This window comes from Hyla sarda, chromosome 6 (genome assembly GCF_029499605.1).
Source record: "Hyla sarda isolate aHylSar1 chromosome 6, aHylSar1.hap1, whole genome shotgun sequence".
NCBI lineage: Eukaryota > Metazoa > Chordata > Amphibia > Anura > Hylidae > Hyla > Hyla sarda.
In genome coordinates this window covers 290,313,467-290,338,326 of record NC_079194.1, presented here as the reverse complement: position 1 = coordinate 290,338,326, position 24,860 = coordinate 290,313,467, and the positions used below count along the sequence as shown (strand labels likewise).

General features: G+C 45.6%; 1 protein-coding gene and 1 pseudogene across 5 annotated transcripts in view; both read right to left on the bottom strand.

Moving 5' to 3' along the window:
• Positions 1 to 24,860, bottom strand: part of SHANK2 (SH3 and multiple ankyrin repeat domains 2) — a 582,141-nt gene that overhangs the window by 505,646 nt on the left and 51,635 nt on the right. The gene's annotated exons all lie outside the window — the stretch shown is intronic.
• LOC130277916 (U2 spliceosomal RNA) lies at positions 16,317 to 16,424 on the bottom strand (annotated as a pseudogene).

The following is a 24,860-nucleotide window of genomic DNA, read 5'->3' as shown; positions in this document are numbered from 1 at the left end:
AACATTAGGACTATCCATTTATTTTCCCTATTGTTACGTTATGCGCTCCGGCCACACACGCTGGCCGTGAGCGCATGGTCCCCTTACCTTCTGCTGCCGATGGGGCTGGGACTCGCATCGTGGGATGCGCACGCATGTGAGACCCAGTCCGTCACTCTCCGTGTGTTTCTCCTGCCTCTGCCTCTCGTGTCCCCGTCCCTTAGGGCGCGCGTGTGCCTGAGCTTTAAGATTTAAAGGGCCAGTACACTCATTTGTGTAATCCACTTGTGGCTCATTTATAAATTCCTCCACCCTCCTCAGTTCCCTGCCGGATCTTTGTTGCCTTGTGCCTTTGAGAAAGTGTTCCTTTGTATTGCCTTGCCGTGTATCAGATGTCTTGCTCTTGTGACTTGACCTTGCTCCTCTGCCGCCTGCCTACTGAACTCCTGCTACGTCCTGACTACGCTACTTTGCCGCCTGCCCTGACCTTCGGCTATCCAGACTACGAGTTGCCTTATTCCTCCTGTGCCTCGCATCTCCTCAGCCGCCTGTGTGGTCGAGCCGTGCAAGGTAGTGACCTGGGTACCGCCTGCAGCAGCAAGTACACCTTAGACTCCGTTCACTGGTATGGTCCGAGTCATCTGCCACACAGGTCCAGCGGATCCACATCCACCGGGGTTCCTGTATTCAGAAACTTGAGTGTTACACCTATTAGTGCATATGGACATGATAGAGGCTGATGAGGTCTGCAGGAGTGAAGGGAAACTCCAGTACTTTTTTTTCTTATCTCCTATGCACAGCACACCGGCTATCCTCGTGCACGAAGCGTGTACGGAGCACCCCCCTCCATGCACTGTCTATGGGAGAGTCGGAGATACACAAGTACAGTAATACAATAGACAGTACATGGAGGGGGGGTGGATTGTCATCCATGAGGATAACCGAACACAAATCTTCAGAACACAAGGGGCCGGCAGGAGACTGTGGGGGGTCCCAACAGTTGGACCCCTCTGGATCAGACACATCCTCTATCCTGTGCATAGGGGATAAGAAGAAAAGTACTGGAGTTCCTCTTTAAGGGCATTGTCCAGAGTTAGAAAAGAATAGCTACATATTCACATTAACCTAACATTTTCGGGGTAACAACCTTAACCCCTTTATAACAATTATAAAAAAGTGAAAAACATGCTTGACCCCTGAGATGTTAAACTGCCCCAGAAGAAGGGGGGACCTGAAGGCAACCAAATCCAATCTTTCTCCTACTGTGCCCTTAGTCGCCTCACCCCCGACCCAAGGGCCCCACCGTTGGAGAGTATACTGCCACGACCAGCTGGGTCCCATCCCAGCTCCACCAGGGGCCGGTATAACCGGGCCGCTGCCACCATTTTCCAAGAAATGCATCCAAGTCTCCCCTTTTCGTTCCTGGCACTGCGACAACATACCAACTCCTTCACAGCCACCACCCACACCCAATAAACATGGGCGGGCGGGACAACCTAGGTTCTTCTGTGTTCCCCAATTGACTCCTCCTCTTCCCGTTTTCCCCTTTTAACCTTTCTCGCTCCACCCCTTCTATCTCCCGCTCTTTACATTAACCCCGTATTAGCCCCCTCGATGCTCCTCATCCCACACCTGTCATGTGCCTCCTCCCCTCCCATTTTGTCCGGTCTGTGGGTGCTTTTTCGTAAACCTTGGGCCATGGGTTAGGTGGTAGTAGGGCTGTATCTCCCAGCTATACACTTTTTTATATAATAGATGTTTTTTGACTGGTGTGTTAGTAAGATAATGGATTTGAGTCACACTGGATCTCACACGGTTAAAATAATCACTTGAAAATATTTTAACTCTTTGGGAAAACCTGACTTGGTTTTTGGACTAATGTCCTGTCTGGGTCAATCAGTAACCACAGGGAAAACATTACTGAGAGGGAGAGTGTATGATCTCAGTCCTATCAGTGGCATAGAGGTCATGACTTGTCCTAAAACTAACACTGATCTCATTCTGATAAACCAGGACAATCCTTACCCATGATCAGTCAAAAGAATTTTAAGAACTTTCGCTATACATGGATTTTCCGGGACTTTAATATTTAAGGGTTATTCTGGTATCAGAGAATTGTATTTAAAAACAACTATTAGACCAAGATATGACACTCACTTATATAGTGTTATAAATTGTACTGGCTCCAGTATGTTCTTTCTGGAATCACCCCTGACAGGAAGTTGTGTAGTCCTCTCATTGTCAGTGTGCTGTTGTCTCAGCAGCTCCTTGCCTTCTCCCTCTCTCCTGAAAGTAAGTTGTGTAGTCCTTTCATGGTCAGTCTGGTGTTTTTTTTGCAGCTCCCCAGCCCTTCACTCTTACCAGAGACCCCATATGATCCTCTGCTGTCTCAGGAGGCATGGCCGGTCTAGTCTCTGACCTCAAGCCCTGTCCCCTGAATGATATCACCTCCTCTGACCAGCTCCTTGAGTTACATGACCATATCCCTGTCATATACACATATACAATTATAACTTTATTGGGATATTCACTGAAGAACGAGTTGCGTTTACAGCATGCTGCCTCGTGCTGAACAATACCACAGGCAGAGGAGCGGACAGGGTATGAAGAGCAGGTGCTGCAAATTTACAATACTCTGCTGTGTAGAGCAATTTTCTGGTGGGAGAGAGATCAATCTGCAACTAATGCAACAGCTGTAGGCACCCTGATTGAAAACCACAGGTCTGCAGCTCATTTATGTTTCAATGGGTGGGAGGGAGGAAAATGGAATTGTGGGATTTGTAGTCAAAAAAAGAAAAGTCCAACAGGAAATTTACAAAAAGCTAGCTACAGTTTTATGGATGGTAATCTCACAACATAGCCATTTAGCCCCAAGACAAGTGCAGATCCTTCCTAAGCCATGTCCATTACTGTCTGCCAGGTACGTACTAAAATCACCTTATGGTGGAGAACCCCTTTAAGCTCTCTAGTTACTCATTACTGATCCTCTGATTTGTAAGGTAGTAATGTGTACATGATGAAAGGCACGCCTGCATTACTGTAAGGAAGGTAATAATGGGCAAGGATGGCTAGACTGAAGGGGTATACTGGGATGGCAAAGACTGAATTGAGATTGTGAGTGCATTGCAACCACTGTGTAAAATCTGAAGCATTTCTGCAGCCCAAGCCATTACCCTTAGGGCCCATAAACACTAAGGAGGAATTCTGGGTGCGAAATTCCGCATTCAGAAGCCTCCCACTGTTTTTAATGGGATTCTGCTGCTCTGTGTATGCTGCAGAATATCTGAATTTTGGACTCTTGTGTAAACATGTTCATTCTTTCGGTACAATCACGCCCAGAATTGCATTGCGGGCAGTAGGAATGGTGGTTAATGTAATGTTCATGCACAAAAAAAAATTCTCTGGGTGGAAACTCCGTAGTGTGCATGGGCCTTTATACTCCTAGCTTTCGTAGGAACAACTGCATCAAAAATTGCATCCATAGGAAATCAGACTATATTCCAGCGACCTCACTAAATCAGCGTTACCCAACCAGGGTGCCGTGCCTCCAGCTGTTGCACATCTACAACTCCCAGCATGCCCAGACAGCCAATGGATAGGAAGTGTAATTTTGCAACAGCTGGAGGCACCTTGGTTGGGAAACATTGCACTAGATCATCAATGACTATCTCCAAAAACAAGCCACATGACAGAAGCCTAGTGTATATTGGGCTTAACTGTTCTCTATGGTTTCTCAGTAACGAACAAGAAAAAGGGGACATCCATGAGGTCAGCAGCATAGAGAGGATTATAGATGCATAGAGGTTTCAAATGGAATTCCTTATAAGGCCATGTTCACATTCTGAGCGGAATCTGGCGGAAAAAGTCTGCTCGGAAATTCCGTGCATACGGCAGAATATCTAAGGCAGATATTAAGTACTGTGAATAACTGGCTTGTTAATTACTATAAAACATTTGGGGCTCTTTTTTAAACAATGAAGTCTAGATGACCCTTTTAAACTCATTGGGCCTAGCGTCGGTATGCCGGCTGGCCCAATGAGTCAACCTTTTTGACAGGTTGCCAACGTATACCTCGATGGCGTATATGCTCAAAGTACTAAACAGAGTCTCAAAATAAGGTCAGTGTAACAATCACCAGCAGTTTATTTCCCAGACTGTTTCCCAGAAGAAGCAGGCAGGCCCGGCCCTACCATGGGACCCGGTGGGACCATTGGTCCCAGGCGACACTTTTCAAGGGAGGCACCTTTTTCTTTGTGCCACCTAAGTCCATGGTTGGGCCCACCCTGCCACTGCGCCGCCGCTGCCCGAGCTGCTTAATAGCAAAGTGGCCACTTTAACACAGTGAGCCTGCGGCTGGCCAGCCCAGGTCCGCCAAGGGACGCCACGCAAGTGATGTTCCACCGCAGACCTGCGCAGGAGGACATCAGTGATGTCACTCGTCAGGCTGCCGCCGGAGAGAAGAAGCGATGCGCAGGCTAGGTGAGTGTGTCTGTGTGTGCGTCTGTCTCTCTGTGTGCGTCTGTCTGTGTAGCGATGCGCAGGCTAGGTGAGTGTTTCTGTGTCTGTCTCTGTGTGTGTGTGTGTGTGTGTGTGTGTGTGTGTGTCTGTCTCTGTGTGTCTCTGTGTGTGTGTGTGTGTCTGTCTCTGTGTGTCTCTGTGTGTGTGTGTGTGTCTGTCTCTGTGTGTGTGTGTGTGTGTGTGTGTCTGTCTCTGTGTGTGTGTGTGTGTGTGTGTCTGTCTGTGTGTGTGTGTGTGTGTGTGTCTGTGTGTGTGTGTCTGTCTCTGTGTCTGTGTGTGTGTGTCTGTCTCTGTGTGTGTGTGTGTGTGTGTCTGTGTGTGTGTGTGTGTGTGTGTCTGTCTCTGTGTGTGTGTGTGTGTGTGTGTCTGTCTCTGTGTGTGTGTGTGTGTGTGTCTGTCTCTGTGTGTGTGTGTGTGTGTGTCTGTCTCTGTGTGTGTGTGTGTCTGTCTCTGTGTGTGTGTGTGTGTGTGTGTCTGTCTCTGTGTGTGTGTGTGTGTGTGTGTGTCTGTCTCTGTGTGTGTGTGTGTGTGTGTCTGTCTCTGTGTGTGTGTGTGTGTGTCTGTCTCTGTGTGTGTGTGTGTGTGTGTCTGTCTCTGTGTGTGTGTGTGTCTGTCTCTGTGTGTGTGTGTGTCTGTCTCTGTCTGTGTGTGTGTCTGTCTCTGTCTGTGTGTGTCTGTCTCTGTCTGTGTGTGTCTGTCTCTGTCTGTGTGTGTCTGTCTCTGTCTGTGTGTGTCTGTCTCTGTCTGTGTGTGTCTGTCTCTGTCTGTGTGTGTCTGTCTCTGTCTGTGTGTGTCTGTCTCTGTGTGTGTGTCTGTCTCTGTGTGTGTGTCTGTCTCTGTGTGTGTGTCTGTCTCTGTGTGTGTGTCTGTCTCTGTGTGTGTGTCTGTCTCTGTGTGTGTGTCTGTCTCTGTGTAGCGATGTGCAGGATAGGTGAGTCTTTCTGTGTGTGTATCTTTGTGTGTGTGTCTCTCTGTGTGTCTTTGTGTGTCTGTGTGTGTCTGTCTGTGTGTCTGTGTCTCTGTGTGTGTGTCTGTCTCTGTGTGTGTGTGTGTGTCTGTCTGTGTGTCTGTTTATGTCTCTGTCTGTGTGTGTGTGTGTGTTTATGTGTGTGTTTGTGTCTGTCTGTGTGTGTGTGTCTCTGTTTATGTCTGTGTGTGTGTGTGTGTGTGTGTGTGTGTGTGGGGGGGGGGGGGGGGGACTATGCTACCAAATGTGGGGAATCTATGCTACCAAATGTCTTGGGCCGGCCCTGGCAGCAGGCTATTGTTTATACCTTGCATAGAGTAAAAACCTAAGCAAAAACAGTAATAAGAATACATTAGAATCTACTACATGTTACATCTGGAGTCTGTACAGCTAATGGGTATTACAGAAATCAAAGAGAACAAATCCTTTTCTTCTGACAATGAAAAGCCAAGTCTGTTGTAACATGTCTGGGTTTATTGGATCTAACCCCGACTAAACATTTTGGCATTCTTCCTCATCGGATTATATTACAAGGCACAATCCAAACAAGGCGTGAAAAAATAAAAAAATAAAATAACACATAAGTCGTGAAAACGAAATCCTTCGCTGTCTTACATAATAAGATGATACAAGGGTCTACGGTGTAATAAGAAACGACAAGAGGGACAAGGCAAGCGACAGAACCTTCTACCTATCACCGTCACAAATCCATTTGCATCTTTGGCACTTAGGAAATACAGTAGCCCGGAGAGGAGTTAATGCATTAACCCGTGCAGTGCCGGGCGGTCTGGAGAACACTTTGCAGGAATCCCCGACACGCTGACACGCCATGGTTTTTATTTTATGCCAAGGCAGTCAAGCAGCTGGAACAGGACAGATTGCAGCCGCTTCTGACCTCATCCTACATCACAGTAGAAACATCTCAAGCGTGTTTATCTCATTAAAAAATTACATAACGCTCCGTCTCACCCAAAAGCAACAGATTCGCCACAGATTCACCAATATTAGGGGTTAGCGAGCAGAGAATCAGAAATCACGCCACAATGACGGAACACATGTACTCGAATTTATACAACCCCCCTCCAATACGAATGTGCTAAATTGTTGTGTTGAAGCGGTTGAGATAGGCCAACAATATTGGACCATGGTGGTTCGACACTCAACACCCATGCCTATGAACTGATCTAAGAGGCAAGGAGTTTGGGTCGAGCGTCTTGACACGTCTCTGGCTCCTAGGCACCATTAGTCATGGTTCACCATGACTAAGAATGCCTAGGCACCAGAAATGTGTCAATATTTCCTGGCTACTATGCTATACTAAATACCCATGCCCATGAGCTGATCTAAGAGGCAAGGAGTTCGGGTCGAGCATCTGACATGTTTCTGGTGCCTAGACACCATTAGTCATGGTTAACCATGACTAAGGGTGCCTAAGCACTAGAAATATGTCATTTTTTTTCCTGGCTACTATGCTACACTTAACACCTATACCTAGGAGCTGATCTAAGAGGCAAGCAGTTCAGGTAGAGCATCTGATGAGTTTCTGGTGCCTAGGCACCAGAAACACTACAGTTTTCCTGGCTACTATGCAACATGTCATTTTAACAAGTCTGGAATAAAGAATTAAGTTTTAACCGCACTTGTTGCATTAACCTGTGTATATGCATTTAGGATCAAAGGGGGAGATTTATCAAAACCTTTCCAGAGGAAAAGTTACTGAGTTGCCCCTAACAACCAATCAGATTATTTCTTTAATTTTTAAAAAGGCTTCTGAGAAATGAAAGAAGTGATCTGATTGGTTGCTATGGGCATGAGTTTTGACAAATCTCCCCCAAAAACACAGGAACTGTGAATAAGAGGTTACAAAACCAACAAAGCTGTGAGCTGAGAAACACTCCCTTTACCTGACAGAGCACATGTATATACTAAAGAGGCTGCCCACTCAGGCAATTGCTGTGCCACCTGATCAGCAGGTACTTGGGAGTTGAACCCCTGTCAAACTAATATTGATGGCCCACCACATACATTTTTAAAAACCTCGTTCACATTGCCGCCATACTCCGCTAAAGGGTGCTCTGTCGGTCATTCTGTCGGAAGCATTGCTCAGAACTCCAGAAGCATCAAGATGGAAGCCAAGACTATGGAATTCTCTGCCTGAGGTGTCATGGTGAACTCTGTAAAATAATTTAAAAGGGGTCTGGATGCATTTTTGGAGAGTAATAACATTGCTGGTTATGTATACTAGATTTATAGGGACAGAACGTTGATCCAGGGATTTATTCTGATGCCATATTTGGAGTCGGGAAGGAATTTTTACCTCTAGTATGAGGGTTTTTTGCCTTCCTCTGGATCAACTCAGTTGGGACTCATTAGGATTATAGGTTGAACTTGATGGACGTACTCCCTCCCCCACCCCTTTCTGTCTTGACTGATTGACGTGCAGGATTCCTATGTTTTACAGTTGACAGAGTCTCTTTGAGGTCTACAGGAAAAGTCGACCGAACCTGCCAACTTTGACGTGTGTGAGGGGGCTCATGACTTTAACAGATAAAATTTGGGGGGGGGGGGGGGGAGAAGGTTCGAGCATGTTTGATTTATACTGCCCAATTGATTTCTTTAAAAAAGCAATAAGCCACTACCAAAGCTGTCTGGCAGCAGCCTACCCCTTCTCTCTCCATTGAGAAAACACTAAAGTTAGTCTGTGCCAAACATTTATGTATATGGGGAGACCAGAAGTTATCACTTATCTGCAGGTTAGATGATAAAGGGGCCCATACTCTTCTGAATGTTCAGCCACCGGCTGAACATTCAGAAGAGTATGGGCCCCTTTATCATCTATCCTGCAGATAAGTAATAACTTTTAATACCGACAAAACTCTCTTTAAAGGGGTATTCAATGAAAACATTTTTTTTTCTTCATTTCAACTTTCTCCAAAAAGTTGCACAGATTTGTTAATTAATTCTATTAAAAAAATATTAATCCTTCCAGCACTTATCAGCTTCTGAAGTTGGGTTGTTCTTTTCTGTCTGACACCACTGCTCTCTGCTGACACCTGTCTGTCTCAGGGACTGTCCAGAGTAGCAGCAAATCCCCATTGCAAACCTATTCTGCTCTGGACAGTTCCTGAGACAGACAGAGGTGTCAGCAGAGAGCACTGTTGTCAGACAGAAAAGAACAACTCAACCTCAGCAGCTGATAAGTACTGGTAGGATTAAGATTGTTTTTAATAGAAGTAAGTTACAAATCTGTTCAACTTTCAGAAGCCAGTTGATATGAAGAAAAAGGTTTTTCATGGAATACCCCTTTAACTTAGGAACATAGGGTTCATATATGGAAGTTACTTCACAAAGTAAAAAAAACGAAAAAAAAAAAACATAAAGGCTTACTTTCTCTGGCTCTTCTTTTCTTCTTCCCAATGTCTGGAGGGAATGTTGAGGTGAGCATTGACAGGTTGACGTGTCTGTACCCTCAATACCTGTAATTATGGTGATGCCACAATGCCGTCCTGCATTGCCTCATTAGACAGAGTGGGGTATTCTTTAATATAATTGGTGATTACTTCACAGGTACATAAACACGAAACAAACCTCAAACCGCGGGACCCGAGCCTAATGACACAAAAATGAGCCCCATTAGAAAACCCTCGGCTCTTTGATGAAAAGATTAAAACCATGAGAAGAAGAAAACAGACGGTAGTAAATGAAATCTTAATTATAGCATAATTATAAATCACAGCCTGACTTCCCCAGTACTTCCAACAATGTATAAAATGTCACATCTTCTGCTGAAAAGAGACAAACTCAAAAGTCACAACTCGAAAATTATACTCAGGAGATCACCCTGATACCCGGACACCACCACTAGAAACCCGTCGTGTCAGTTCCAGCATTTCAGAAGTCACTAGTGATCACTCAGTACATATACCTCACTACTTTTGTGGTGTATCTTCTTTTTGTTTTTTAAGTCGCTTAGCTTATATTGCTGTTGATACATTTTTTAGTTTTTTTAAGACACTGCTCAAAAAATAAAGGGGAACACTAAGATAACACGTCCTAGATCTGAATGATTGAACTAATCATATGAAATACTTTCATCTTTACATAGTTGAATGCGCTGACAACAAAATCACACAAAAATTATCAATGGAAATCAAATGTGTCAACCCATGGAGGTCTGGATATGGAGTCACACTCAAAATCACAGTGGAAAACCGCACTACAGGCTGATCCAACTTTATGTAATGTCCTTAATACAAGTCACAATGAGGCTCAGTAGTGTGTGTGGCCTCCACGTGCCCGTATGACCTCCCTACAATGCCTGGGCATGATCCTGATGAGGCGGAGGATGGTCTCCTGAGGGATGTCCTCCCAGACCTGGACTAAAGCATCTGCCAACTCCTGGACAGTCTGTGGTGGATGGAGCGAGACGTCCCAGATGTGCTCAATCGGATTCAGGTCTGGGGAACGGGCGGCCAGTCCATAGCATCAATACCTTCCTCTTGTAGGAACTGCTGACACACTCCAGCCACATGAGGTCTAGCATTGTCTTGTATTAGGAGGAACCCTGGGCCAACTGCACCAACATATGGTCTCACAAGGGGTCTGAGGATCTCATCTCGGTACCTAATGGCAGTCAGGCTACCTCTAGCAAGCACATGGAGGGCTGTGCGACTCCCCAAAGAAATGCCACCCCGCACCATTACTGACCCACCGCCAAACCGGTCATGCTGTCACACCCCCTCCCATAGACTTGCATTGAGGGGGCGGGGCATGACATTGTGAGGGGGCGGTGCTATGACATCACGAGCTCCCGGCTCCTGCGTTCGGAACAATTTGTTCCAAGCGCTGAGCAGCGGAGTACCCCTTTGAGGACTGGGTTGGGGACCTCTGGTCTACTGTATATACCATATAGATTCAATGATATTCACTGCCATCTTTACCATCTTATCACCTCACTTACTGCTGTATGTGTCTTTGCAGAACACAGGACAAAAAGGGAGGTGCATAATGCAGGGGGACTCTGCAGGAGCCTGGGGGACCTTAAGTGTCTCTTAAAAGGAGTTGTCCAGGAATAGAAAAACAGAGCTATTTCTTTCAAAAACAGCTCCCCATCTGTCTCCACGTTGGGTGTGGTTCTCCAGCTCAGTTCCATTGAAGTGAATAGAGCCAAGTTGTAAAACCACACCCAACCTGGAGACAGACGTGGAGCTGTTTTTTAAAGAAATTATTCCTGCTTTTCTATCCTGGATAACCCCTTTAAGGAGACCAGTACTATAAATGAAACATATTAGCCCTATTAGGGATTAGAGCCCCAAATTTTCGAGTTACGCCTCTGCCTGGATGGTTTAGTAGATCATACAAAAGATATCAAGTAAGTGAATGTGGATCGGGGTAAGCACAAAGTCTGTCAGAAAAAAAACATCATTTTTTACGTTTTCCAGGAATAACCATTTAGTTAATACCATTATATTATAGGCATATTGTATTTCTATATTGTTTTTGCTGTTGGCCATGTCTGTCACCGTTGTGCTGTGTTCACATGAACAGGTTTTAATTTGAAATTCTTATTACAATGGAGGAATAAACAAATCATCTTTTCCAAGACTAGAAAGCCTTTATTCCATTTTATAGATACTTATCTACGACAGGCGGCACTTCAAAGCACCTGCGTCCCATGATCCAAGGTAAACAAAGCTTCTATTATACACGTGAAGCTGCTGACGGATAGCCGCACACCTCTCAGTGCAGTGGGTCCAGATTCCTCCATCACTTCTGCTTGCAGGTATACGGTATATACACAGGGGTGTGGATTTATTTATTTTTTTAAACTACTTGTCCAAGGGACTAAAACGGAGTAGCAGGTGTTCCCCCACATTAGGTGGCAGATGTTCCCCTACAATAGGTTAGGTAAGTAGATGTTCACCCACATTAGGCGGCAGATGTCCCCCCCCCCCCCACATTATGTGGCAGATGTTCCCTCACATTAGGTAAGCAGATGTTCCCCCTACAATAGGTTAGGTAAGTAGATGTTCCCCCACATTAGGCGGCAGATGTTCCCCCCCCCACACATTATGTGGCAGATGTTCCCTCACATTAGGTAAGCAGATGTTCCCCCTACAATAGGTTAGGTAAGTAGATGTTCACCCACATTAGGCGGCAGATGTTCCCCCACATAAGGTAAGCAGATGTTCCCCCACATTAGGTAAGCAGATGTTCCCCCACATTAGGTAAGCAGATGTTCCCCCACATTAGGTAAGCAGATGTTCCCCCACATTAGTTAGGCAGATGTTCCCCCACATTAGTTAGGCAGATGTTCCCCCACATTAGGTAAGCAGATGTTCCCCCACATTAGGTAAGCAGATGTTCCCCCACATTAGTTAGGCAGATGTTCCCCCACATTAGTTAGGCAGATGTTCCCCCACATTAGGTAAGCAGATGTTCCCCCACATTAGTTAGGCAGATGTTCCCCCACATTAGGTAAGCAGATGTTCCCCCACATTAGGTAAGCAGATGTTCCCCCACATTAGTTAGGCAGATGTTCCCCCACATTAGTTAGGCAGATGTTCCCCCACATTAGTTATGCAGATTATCCCTCATATTAGTTGGGCAGATGCTCCTCCACATTAGTTAGGCAGATGTTCCCCACATTGGTTAGGCACCCCCACAGCCTCCCTAGCCCGCCCAACACACTTACCTTCAACGGATCTTTCTTCTTCTTTCCCGGCAGCTCCCTCAGGCATCATCTTTCCTCTTCCTCTGCGCTCTGGCATCTGATGACGTTGCTCGTGCTTCGGAGCGCAGAGGAAGTTTCGGCCTCTTGTGAGTGATTGACAGGGAGAGTCAATGACTCACCGGAGGTATGCAGAAGGAGGAGGCCACTGTTTACACAGCAGTCTTGTGCTCCAGCTGCCGCAGGGGGGGGGTACTTGCTGCACCACCCCTGAAGGCGGCTGTGGGATGGGGGGCTGGTGGCAGCGCAGCGGCATGAGAGTGCCGTCCATAAAAAGTGCCGCCTGGGACCATGGCCCCATTGGGACCCATGGTAGGGCCGGCCCTGAATACCAGACACAGACACTAGAAAATCCATTGCGCCATGCCTGGTAAACAATGCAGCCTCACCTAAGTAGCAGGGTTTCTTCAATCAGCTGATCTGTGGGTTGCTGGGAGTTGGATCCCCCACCGATCTGTTATTAAGGACCTACCCTAAAGACTTAAAAGGTTACCAGTCATTACAGAAAAACTTTAGAAAGTTTTTTGATCAGAGGAACGAGTTGGGAAAACTGCACTATTTCTAGTAGAGACTTTTTCAATCTGAAGCATTTATCTTTATTGGAGCTGATCATTGAGGAGAGCGCAGCCAGGAAGTCAATCAAATGTGAACAGATTATTATAGAGTTATTATAAAAGATGAAATGGAATAAAATAAGCAGATGGTTCCGGTGGTGTGAACAATACCCACACACCTGTCAGCTCACACTGTTCTCAATTAGGATATCACCTTTGCCTCTGACGCTGGCACGCTAATACCGATATATACATTATCGCCGCCTATTACCTATTCATCCCTTATTCTCAGCCATCAGCATCTTTTTAAGGATCAGCAACACAGAACAGTGAACAAAATAAATCTACAATAATTCAAATGTTACAAAGCTAAACATGGAGAAGTGAATATTTCTTCATCAGCTGCCATCTCTGCACTGAAGAACCTGGAACACCGAGCGTTTCATCCTAGGTGCCAGCTGCAATAACTAGTCCACATCCCCCCTTATTACAGTCACAATCCCCCCTCCCCAACCCCCCCCCCCCCCCCCTCTGGACTTACATTTATGTCAGGCCCCTTTCACACTGCCGTTGCTCCCCATCAAGAACGGCCATTCTTTTTTTGTGTGTGTGACTTTAACGGACGTTCTCTTGGGGCGTGATGGAGGGGAGGGGGGGGGGGGGTCAACTGGCAACAACAGGTCCCAACGGCTTCCATTTACTTTTATGGGGGCTGTCGGGCCCCATTGTTTTTAGACTGGAATTACGGGAGAAAAAGACGGCACATGCAGTAATTTTTCTCCCGCTATTCTCCCCGGCTCCACTGATGGCCATCACACTACAGTGCCATAACGGTAGTGTGAATGTAGCCTTATTGGCATTTTTTCTGTGTGGGGTTGAGGCGGGGGTCTCTCTCATTATGTTGATTTCTCTATAGAAGAAGGCACGTGCTGACCAGAGCAATTTACACAGACAGGTTTCCAGAACTTTTCACTTTTACACGGTACAACAATCTTAGTGGTTGTAGTTCTCAATAGAGGCACAGAAGCGTTTCCAATTAAACAGTGTTAACAATTATAAGAGTATTCAATCCTTCCATCTTGATTCAGGATCACCTTCCATTGTCTACGAGACCCAGTCCACTGCTAATAGGGCTGTAGCAGTTGGGTCTACTATCTTGACACCTAAAGTTAGGTCTCACTCAAGTCACAAACCTAACTTTCCACACTGCTTTATCAGTGTGCAGGGTAGCAAATTCCCATTGTAGCTGGTCACTGGGCCACCAGGACTATTGAATTCCCTTAATCTCCAATAATCAACTCAACTACATTCTCCCCTGGGTTTAAGCACTCCGACGCTCAACCCCTACAGACTTCCCATACTGAAATTAATTCATACCACAGCACCAATGGACTCCGGAGGGCTAGCTACTTGCAGGTAGACAATACACTAAGACTCAACCGCTTCAGCCACAAGCCATCCACTTCCAAAAACTAGTCCAATGGAAGCAAACACCTCCCCCACTCACCGTCTACTCTATGATGTCCAGTCTCTGCTTGTCTAGGTTACCATACTGGTTAATTCCACCATCTTACATCTTTCTTGCCATATATATATATATATATATAGTAAAAGACCTATACGATAGCAAAATACCACATTCAGTTCTCTTATGTTTTTTCCATGCTCTTAGTCCTACAAATGTCAAATACTTTACTGCAACGGTGACATTTAATCATGGTAACGGAGGGTGGTGTTAATCTCCACAAAGCAAATAGTCTTCTCCACACTCTGTAAACAGTGAGGGCGACACCTGCTGTACCCGCTCTTTTCTCTGCCATCTTAAGAAGGTGCATTTATCACCCTGGGTTTTCATGGTAACATCCCATTATTTACAAGGAAGGACAACAAACATCTTCCTGGATGTTTCCTGTTTCTCGCTTCTTTACTAGAATGTTTATTGCAGAATATAAATCTTTTGAAAAATTACAAAAGAAAAGAAAATATAACAATTCAAAGAAAAGACTTAGTGGCATCCAACTATTACAATGGGGTTTTTAATCAGGTTGGAATTAAAGGGGTACTCCACTTCCCCAGCGTTCAGAACATTTTGTTCCGAACGCACGGTGCAGGCTTCGGGGGTCGTGATGTCATGCAATACATAGCAATACTTCGCATTAATCTCTTCCATACATCTATCCACCCACCCACTGCAGCATAGCCACGCCCCCTGGAGACCATGTGACTTATGAGATATTGTCTCTGGCCACATGGAATGCTGGGAAAGGTCTGAGACAACCGTAAAATAAAAAGGCACACAGAGAAAAAAAAGAAGAAAAAGTGGAGCAGATCACCAAGTCCAAAGCAGGTAGTTACAGATGTCACATCGCGGTCAGGCAGTAGAAGAGCGGGGAAGCAGTGATGGTACGGGGGGAAATCAGGCGTCGGACGACGCCTGATTCCCCCCGTACCATCACTGCCTCCCCGCTTTTCTACCGCCTGACCCGATGTGACAACCGTAACTACCTGCTTTGGACTTTGTGATCTGCTCCACTTTTTCTTTTTTCTCTATGTGTGCTGGTTATGCTTGGTCTTATTTGGCGTGTAGCACCACCCACGTTGATCCATAGCTCTATATTACTGGCTATCAGCAATCACATTATTTGACACATTGTATTATCCTGAGAAGACGTTGGCCGTGCCAGAATCTCTCTCTTTTGTGTTTGCACAGTATAAATAAAAAGACTTGCACTACAGCACTTCCATGTTTGGGTCTTTAGCATGAAAATGGGACAAAGAGGACTATTTTTTATATTTTTTTATTTCGAATCACCCAAAGTGCAAGAAAAAAAGTGCAAACGTGTTACACTAAAAAAAAAACGTACACAGAGGATGCGGTCTATCGCAAGCCCTTCTCCGATAGGAGAGAGGGCCCCCCAACAAACCTTACCCTTCGCCTCAGGACCAAAAGGTACCTGCAAGGTTCCAGGTTCGATGTCCCTTTTCGCCGAAGCTACTAAGAGACCACAAATGCCCCCGGCATCCCCCTTGGCGTTAGCCAAGGTATCTGCCCGCAGAGCCGATAACGGTAGGTACCCTGCCAAAGCAGGAGTACCCGGGGTGTTTGCAGGGAGGTGCGGAACCTACCACACACACCTCCCCTAGACCGCCAGGAGGGACACCCAGAGGGGCTACCGCATCCTGACAAATCCTGTGGACACACAACACGCAAAAAGTGACACAGTGAGACAAAAATAAATAAATAAGTGAATGTGCGCAGATATACTGCCCGGACATCCGGCCGGATCTATAAAAATTTCTCTGATCCTAGCCAGAAGGCTGGGAATCAAGAGGTGAGTGCCACAAGGTGAAGAGATCATGGTGCCCGTGCTTCCACTCAGTGAGCTTATTCTCCCAGTGAGTTTCGGCACCTCGGGGTCACCACTCCCGAGGCACAAAAGTACCTCGGCTCTAGACCCTCTCAGCCTCATGGCGAGACCCGGAGGGAACAGGTCACATCGGGGCAGCCGTCGAGCTGATTCCTCAGAACCAGCCCCAGAAAGCCCAGGTACACCTGCCCCCCCCCCCATGCAGCTCCCATCCCCACCAGCCCCACACCGGGGTTACTGCCCACCGGCATGAAAACTGATAAGAACAGATACTACACTTGATCTCAGCCAAAAGGCCGAGAAGCGATAAAGAGGACTATATTACACAGTTTTATAACTTGGCCTCATGGGCTCAAAGGAAGAAGAATAAAAAAAACTTGGAATACCCCTTTAACTGTATATGATACATGCCTTTCGATGTCTTCTTTGGTGCGGTTCCTACCATGCTGCTATCATCCTTAATGGCCTACATGTGGCATGGCCTCAGCTCTTCTGATCTTTCTCTATTTCCCATTATGGAGTAAACAGTGGATTTGCTTTTGCCCTCTGTCTTAAAACTTGACTGCTCAGTAAAAAAATTCTGCAGTAATTGGGGAAGACATGAGACTTCATGATAATTATAGTATAAGGGGCCGATCCTGCCCTTTAGCAAGACGACCTTGAGGAGTTTACATCACTCAAATAATTGGCTATACATGATGTGTGCACTATAGGTGTCTGCGGTTGTTAATGCTACCACTTAGTCCACAATATACTCCAATTAACATCCAATCTACGGCTCTAATTGTCCCTACATGGCTTGCTTCTGCCGTCCCTTAATCCTATGCCTCTGGTTACTATGACAGAGGTCAGACAGTGAGAAACATCATAGGGTGCGGATGACAGGTAGACGTCCGGATCTGCTGGTCCTTTCAGGAGGGGACCGCTAATTGATGCGCACGGAACAAAGACTTATGGAGTTCTCTTTGAACATCAACTTTATAGAAAACAAAAAAAAATGTCATCACAAACAAAAGGGAATAAAGTGAGCCACAGACGGATCACATAGCTAAGGGGTGACGTTCTGTTTGGTAATGGTAGCTGTATAAAGGGTGACTCAAAAAGAATGGCGCAAAATTATAGCCTTGGCATTCATAATATATAGAACAGAACACAAATCTATAACCATAAAAAGACGCGCTATGGCCCTTATTTACTAAGAGTGTTGTGTAGGTTTCTTTGTGGGTTTTGCACTTTTCCCTACACTGTTTTTTTTATTTTTATTTTTTTTTACACATGTTCTGATCTGTAGGGTTTTCCTCAGCTCAAATCCACCATATTTTCTGTGGAAATCTTAGTAAATATGTTGTTTTTTTGTGAAAATGTCGGAAACACGCCCCTTTTCGGTGACCACGAAAATTTTCCAAATTTTATCTACACACTAAGGCCCTCATTTACTAAAGTCCAACCGACTCTTTTTCTCGGTTATTGTGCCTAAATTTTTGTCGCAACGTCTGTGCGACTATTTATGCGACCAAATTTTAGTCACACAACCGACACTTTAAAAAACACTGTTATTTTTCACTCTGAAATGGGCGTTTTACCGACAAAAACAAACAAAAAAATAAATAAATACTCGGAGCACTTCCAAAATCACTCGAGAAAAAGTGTGAGTTTGCCTCACACAATAACCGACAGCCAAGAGGCCGAGTGAAATTCCAAAAATGGAGCGATTTCTAACAAGGGACTGTTTCCCATTGTGTTTTGTGTGAAAGTAACTTTGTTTATAACCGGAAAACATTTTGTACAGTTCAACACTTTTATGAATAAAATATTGAATGCTTTTGTAATAGTTTGTAAAACGTATTTTTTTTTCTTTTTAACACATTTGCAATATTAGGTTTAAATCAATTTAACACCCAAGCTGATAAACCAGGAGAATTGTTGTAATGTTTGTAAAATTATAAACACATGAATACTTTTGATTCATGAAAAAAGTCCAAACCATTTTGACTCACACAAATAATTTCTTTAGCTCGGAGTTTGTGCGACACAAAAAAAAAACGTGCGACGCAAAAAAAAAAAAAAGAAATGTGCGACAGAATAGTAAATAAGCCTGAATAAGCCGGATATTGAAATCACTCCAGAACAAACACCTCACTCTTATTAAATGAGGGCCTAAATGTGTTAAAGGGGTACTCTGGTGCTCCAGCAGTCTGAACTTTTTGTTCAGAACACTCTGCGCTTGAGGCCATGATCGTGACATCACAGCCACGCCCCCTCATGACGTCTCCGCACGCCCCCTCCAATCATGTCTATAGGAGGAGGCATGTCGGCCGACACGCCCCCTCCCATAGACATGAATGGAGCAGGGGTGGCATGACGTCACGAGGAGGCGTGGTTGTGATGTCACGACCACTGCCACAGGAACCCAGCGTTTGTTAAGAACGTTGGGTGCTGCGGAAGATTGCGGGGGGCCCCAGCAGCAGGACCCCCCACGATCAGACATCTTATTCCCTATCCTTTGGAGCAGACAGAATTTCTGGCGCACAACCCGACAAAACATGTCGGTTTGCAATAGTAAATGAGGGCCTAGGTGTCCAAATTTTATCTACACACTAAGACCCTCATTTACTAAAGTCCAACCGACTCTTTTTCTCGGTTATTGGGCCTAAATTTTTGTAATCCTGTTCTGCCAAGATGCGGATATGGTCTCCACTCGTGTTGTCTCCGTTTCAGATTTTGTGGGGGGTCCTTGAGTCCTTGATGTGGCCCCCACAGAAAAAAGTTGCAGGGCATTAGATCTGTCAGTCCTGGATGCCTTGTTCTCTGATATCTGAATGGAACGTTGGAACAGCAAGGACAGAAACAACGATTTACCAATGTTGCGCTGGCCTCCGCAATCACCAGATATTACATCCTATGACTTCTTTCTGTGGGGGCTACAGGAAGAGTGTTTTCAATGGGCAGTGCCAGACACAGTCATAGAGGGCATTCTGGGCTGCAGTCAGCATGTCACTATATAGGAGAAGCTGAGCGGATTGATATATAGTTATGCTAGAATCTTTCCAGCAAAATACATTTTAAGCTTAAAGCGCGACTGTCATGAACTCTGGGTGCTATAACCTACACAGCCTTTGTACTGTGTGCAGATGGTGTGCACAGCATTGTTTTTACCTTATTTCTGGCAGCATTCATCACCCCAAAAAATGCTTTTGATCACAGCCACACACAGTCGGATAGGTGTGGCGAGAGGTACACTATGCCCCGCCGCTGCCACGCCCACCTCTGTGTCAGCGCTGGGACCGCTGTGTGATTGACCCACGGGTCCCAGCGCATGCGCCCCTCAGCTTATCTAACATGCGTGCCACTGAGTGTTACCCAGTGAGCGCTCGCTCCCGCCGCTGTCTGCCTTCTCAGTGCGCCTGCGCGCACAGGACAGTTCCCGGTACTAGAGGCAGAGAGGAAGCGCCCTCTCTGCCTCTAGCACTGCGCAGGTGCACTGAGGAGGCAGATGGCGGCGGGAGCGAGTGCTCACTGAGGGGGCGAGCGCTTGCCTGGGTAACACTCGGCGGCGTGCACGTAAGTTGAGCTGAGGGGTGCATGTGCTGGGACCTGTGTGTCCATCACACAAAGGTCCCAGCGCTGACACAGGGGGAGGGCGTGGCGGCGGCAGGGCATAGCGTATCTCGCGCCACGCCTATCTGACTGTGATCAAAAGCATTTTTTGGGGGAAAGCCTGCAAAAATAAGGTAAAAACATGGTTATACCCACCACCCGCACACAGTACAAAGAGTGTGTGTAGGTTATAGCACCCAGAGTTCATGACAGTTGCGCTTTAATTCGCAAGTCCAAAGTTGTCAGCCCCCACAATCTACAGCTCCAGCGTGTGTAGAGGGCAGGCCACGATGGACAGTACGGTTGCCAGACAGTCGTACCACGCTCACTGTGCGTGATACGATTGCCTCGGCACAATGCTGGAGCTGAAGAGTCACTGTGAACATACATAACATTACTTATCCTGTACTGATCCTGAGTTATATCCTGTATTATACTCCAGAGCTGTACTCACTATTCTGCTGGTGAGGTCACTGTGTACATACATAACATTACTTATTCTGTACTGATCCTGAGTTATATCCTGTATTATACTCCAGAGCTGTACTCACTATTCTGCTGGTGAGGTCACTGTGTACAAACATTACATTACTTACCCTGTACTGATCCTGAGTTATATCCTGTATTATACTCCAGAGCTGTACTCACTATTCTGCTGGTGAGGTCACTGTGTACATACATTACTTATCCTGTACTGATCCTGAGTTATATCCTGTATTATACTCCAGAGCTGTACTCACTATTCTGCTGGTGAGGTCACTGTGTACATACATTACATTACTTATGTACTGATCCTGAGTTATATCCTGTATTATACTCCAGAGCTGTACTCACTATTCTGCTGGTGGGGTCACTGTGTACATACATTACATTACTTCTCCTGTACTGATCCTGAGTTATATCCTGTATTATACTCCAGAGCTGTACTCACTATTCTGCTGGTGAGGTCACTGTGTACATACATTACATTACTTATGTACTGATCCTGAGTTATATCCTGTATTATACTCCAGAGCTGTACTCACTATTCTGCTGGTGAGGTCACTGTGTACATACATTACATTACTTATGTACTGATCCTGAGTTATATCCTGTATTATACTCCAGAGCTGTACTCACTATTCTGCTGGTGGGGTCACTGTGTACATACATTACATTACTTCTCCTGTACTGATCCTGAGTTATATCCTGTATTATACTCCAGAGCTGTACTCACTATTCTGCTGGTGAGGTCACTGTGTACATACATTACATTACTTATGTACTGATCCTGAGTTATATCCTGTATTATACTCCAGAGCTGTACTCACTATTCTGCTGGTGAGGTCACTGTGTACATACATTACATTACTTATGTACTGATCCTGAGTTATATCCTGTATTATACTCCAGAGCTGTACTCACTATTCTGCTGGTGGGGTCACTGTGTACATACATTACATTACTTCTCCTGTACTGATCCTGAGTTATATCCTGTATTATACTCCAGAGCTGCACTTAATAAAATAAAAAATAAAAAAAAAACAACAACAAAAAAAAACACCCAAAACTGCACAGTGTGAACAAGGTATACTGTATGTGCCAGTTCTTGAAATGAAGCCCAAGCAGCTGCTGGTATACAAGCTGTGGGTGGGTGCAGGTGTCTTCCTCATTTCGGTGTCAGCCTTGATCGCAGGCATCATGTGTGTTGTCTTTCGGTGGACGGCGCTCACTTAATAATGAAGGTGTTTCTACGCTTACGCTGTCAGGCTGCATCATTTAAATAATTTGTCACCGGTTCGCAGGCAGGTTGTGAATACAGAGACGTTCAGTAAAGTGGATAATGCCTGAGCTGTTGACAACTTAATACACCATCCGCACAGCGAAGTAAATTGGAAACATTTATATCCGACTGATGAAGTGGCGCAGCGCGCCGGCGATGGGAGGCCTCCACTTCAGGAGAACATCGAGTATTCGGAGAACAGAGAACAATCTCCATCACAACAAAGCCACTAATTCCAGATACTAATTCTGTCAAATAAATAACACAAACGTCCCCGATAGAACATAACGGCTAGATACGATGAGTGCCCGCACAATACGGCAACCAGACGAGCAAAGCAATAAAGAACAAACACTTATCGTACAATATAATCCTCAAAATAGCCGCATACAAAAGGGATTCTCTCTATCCTGCTCAATTGTCATTTTCTTTTAGTTTGTAGGCGATATAGGGTTTTGGTTAGGGATCGACCGATTATCGGTTTGGACGATATTATCGACCGATATTCCCAATTTGGGACGCTATCGGTATCGGCAATTACCTTGCCGATAATCCGATATTAGCCGCCACACGCACCTCCCCGCGCCGGACCCCCCCCCCCCCCACCGCGCCGCACCCCCCACCGGACCGCGCTGCACCACCCCAGTCGCTGCCCCATTGCCTCCCCCATTCCCGGTTTTATAATTACCTGTTCCCGGGGCCCACGCTATTTCTGGCTCCTGCGCATCCTGTGTTACACTGTGCGCTGCGCAGCACAATGACGAGTGACGTCTTCAACGCGACGTCACCGTCATTGCACACAGTGACAGCTCAGGAGGATGGCGCCAGAGACAGAAGTAGAGCGGACCCCGACCCCCAGGAACAGGTAATTATAAAACCGGGAATGGGGGAGGCAATGGGGCAGCGGCGGTGGTCTCTGGCCGGAGCTGTGGGGGGGGGATACCGGTGCCAGGGGGTGTCGCCGGGGGGGGGGGGATAAATAGCCATTAACTTATACCAGAATATCGGTATAAGTTATCGGCTACCGGCCCTAACCTCCACAGAATATCGGTATCGGCCGTAAAAAAACAATATCGGTCGATCCCTAGTTTTGGTCTAACATAAAGTTTTCATACTTACACTTCCATCCAAAATCACGCAACATATTCTCTAGTGTATTGCAAATTGCTATAAAAAAATTTTTTTTTTTTAAACAAATTAGATTAAGGGCAGGGTAATAAGGGGCGCATCCGCAGCATATTTGTAGGTTTAGGCACCATAGAAAAAGGCAGAAAGTAAGATCATATAAGAGCTGAAGGGGTCTGGTCTGTGACCAAAACTAAAAACAAGTTACCTGAACCCCTTAAAGAATCGCTCACGGAATTACTTTTCTTTTGCTTATATAGTGCAGCATAGACTTTTATTAGAGAATACCTGCATACATTTGTACCTGTTTTAGCTAATGTCATAGGCAATGATCCCATAGAGATAGCAGCAGCAGTATAAAGATAGAGCTGGGAGGGGTATAACTACTATCCTGATCTCATAGAGATAGCAGCAATATACAGATAGAGCTAGAGGGGAGGTGTATAACTACTATATATCCTGATCCTATAGAGATAGCAGCAGTATAAAGATAGAGCTGGAAAGGAGGTGTATAACTACTATATATTCTAATCCCATAGAGATAGCAGCAGCAGTATACAGATAGAGCTGGGAGGGGTATAACTACTTTATATTCTGATCCTATAGAGATAGAAGCAGTATACAGATAGCACTGGAGGGAAGATGTATAACTACTATATATCCTGATCCCATAGAGACAGCAGCAGCAGTATACAGATAAAGCTGGGAGGGGAAGTGTATTACAGCCGCCAGGGGCGATCTGATAGGTGATGAGGTCGTCCTAAAGTTCATAGGAAGTCAGCAGACCCAGAAAAGACCAATTCCTCTGACACATTAAACCATGTCATTTTCTATGGGTCAGACTGGTGATCACATGACCAAGTTAGAGTATTAAAACACATGGAGGCCGCTGCGCTGCAATGAAACGAATGACGCTGTAGTTATGGTGAGTGGGGACAAGTAGCTAGGGGACAAGTGTCCATGGTGGCAAAACCTCTTTAGGGGGATTTACGTTGACCGGCTGCGGTAAAAACGTCAAAACCAACCAGCTTCTTACAAGTCATATAATTGTGGTGTCCTGGTACCGTATTTCATACGCTACCTTGTGGTGAGGTCCCCAAAGTCAGAGTCCCTAGGAACAGTGGGGGGTCCTCTACCTTAGCTAGTTAATATTTAAGTAAATAAACATGTAAATATGTCTATTAAAGATTCTTGCCTTGGTTGCATTGTAGGACCTGCGGGTCATGTGACCTAGTTCAGAACTCTATGGTTTGCTGAAAGACCTTTGGTGGTTCTCATGACGTGATCACCCACAATCCATTGTAACGGTGAGTGACAGCTGATTGGACCAATCCAAAACGGCCAGCCCCTGCCCATATAAGGGAGCTGCGCCATCTTGATCGCTCTCTTGTTCCTGCGCTGCCAAGCAAGCAGCATCATTGCTCTTGGGTTGCTGACTCTGGATGAGGTTGGACCTCCGCAGCTTACAAGACGAATCACTAGGCCTAAGCCTGCGCTAGAGACGGATAGTTCATACAATTCCCCGCTACCTCAGCAAGATCTCCGGACCTAATCAAACCCCTAAATCTGGCGGATCTATGCAAATACAATCCTCTAAAACTAAAGAGAACTTTCCGGTCCTAAGCATCTGTCAATCACTGCTGTGCTGTCTATATAGACTCTGTTATCTGGACTGTTACTGTTATTGCAAATACAGAAAATCTTCAGTAAGGATTCCGCAAGTTTTAAGTTCAGCACTGCTGTGGACAATCTGTTTATTTCACACTCACCTATCGCTCTTGGGAAGGGTGGCGATAGGCCCAGCATCGCCACAGAGTTTTAAAACTACAACTCCCAGCATGTTGGACTATATAGTAGTATATAGTATAGGTCAGTGTTTCCCAACCAAGGGTGCCTCCAGCTGTTGCAAAACTACAACTCCCAGCATGTTGGACTATATAGTAGTATATAGTATAGGTCCGTGTTTCCCAACCAGGGGCGGCTCCAGCTGTTGCAAAACTACAACTCGCAGCATGTTGTACTATATAATAGTATAGGTCAGTGTGTCCCTACCAGGGGTGCCTCCAGCTGTTGCAAAACTACAACTCCCGGCATGTTTTACTATATAGTATAGGTCTGTGTTTCCCAACCAGAGCGCCTTTAGCTGTTGCAAAACGCCAACGGCTGTCCAGGCATGCTGGGAGTTGTAGTTTTTCAACAGCTGGAGACACCCCTGGTTGGGAAACACTGACCAATAATATATTATATATATTTATTTATA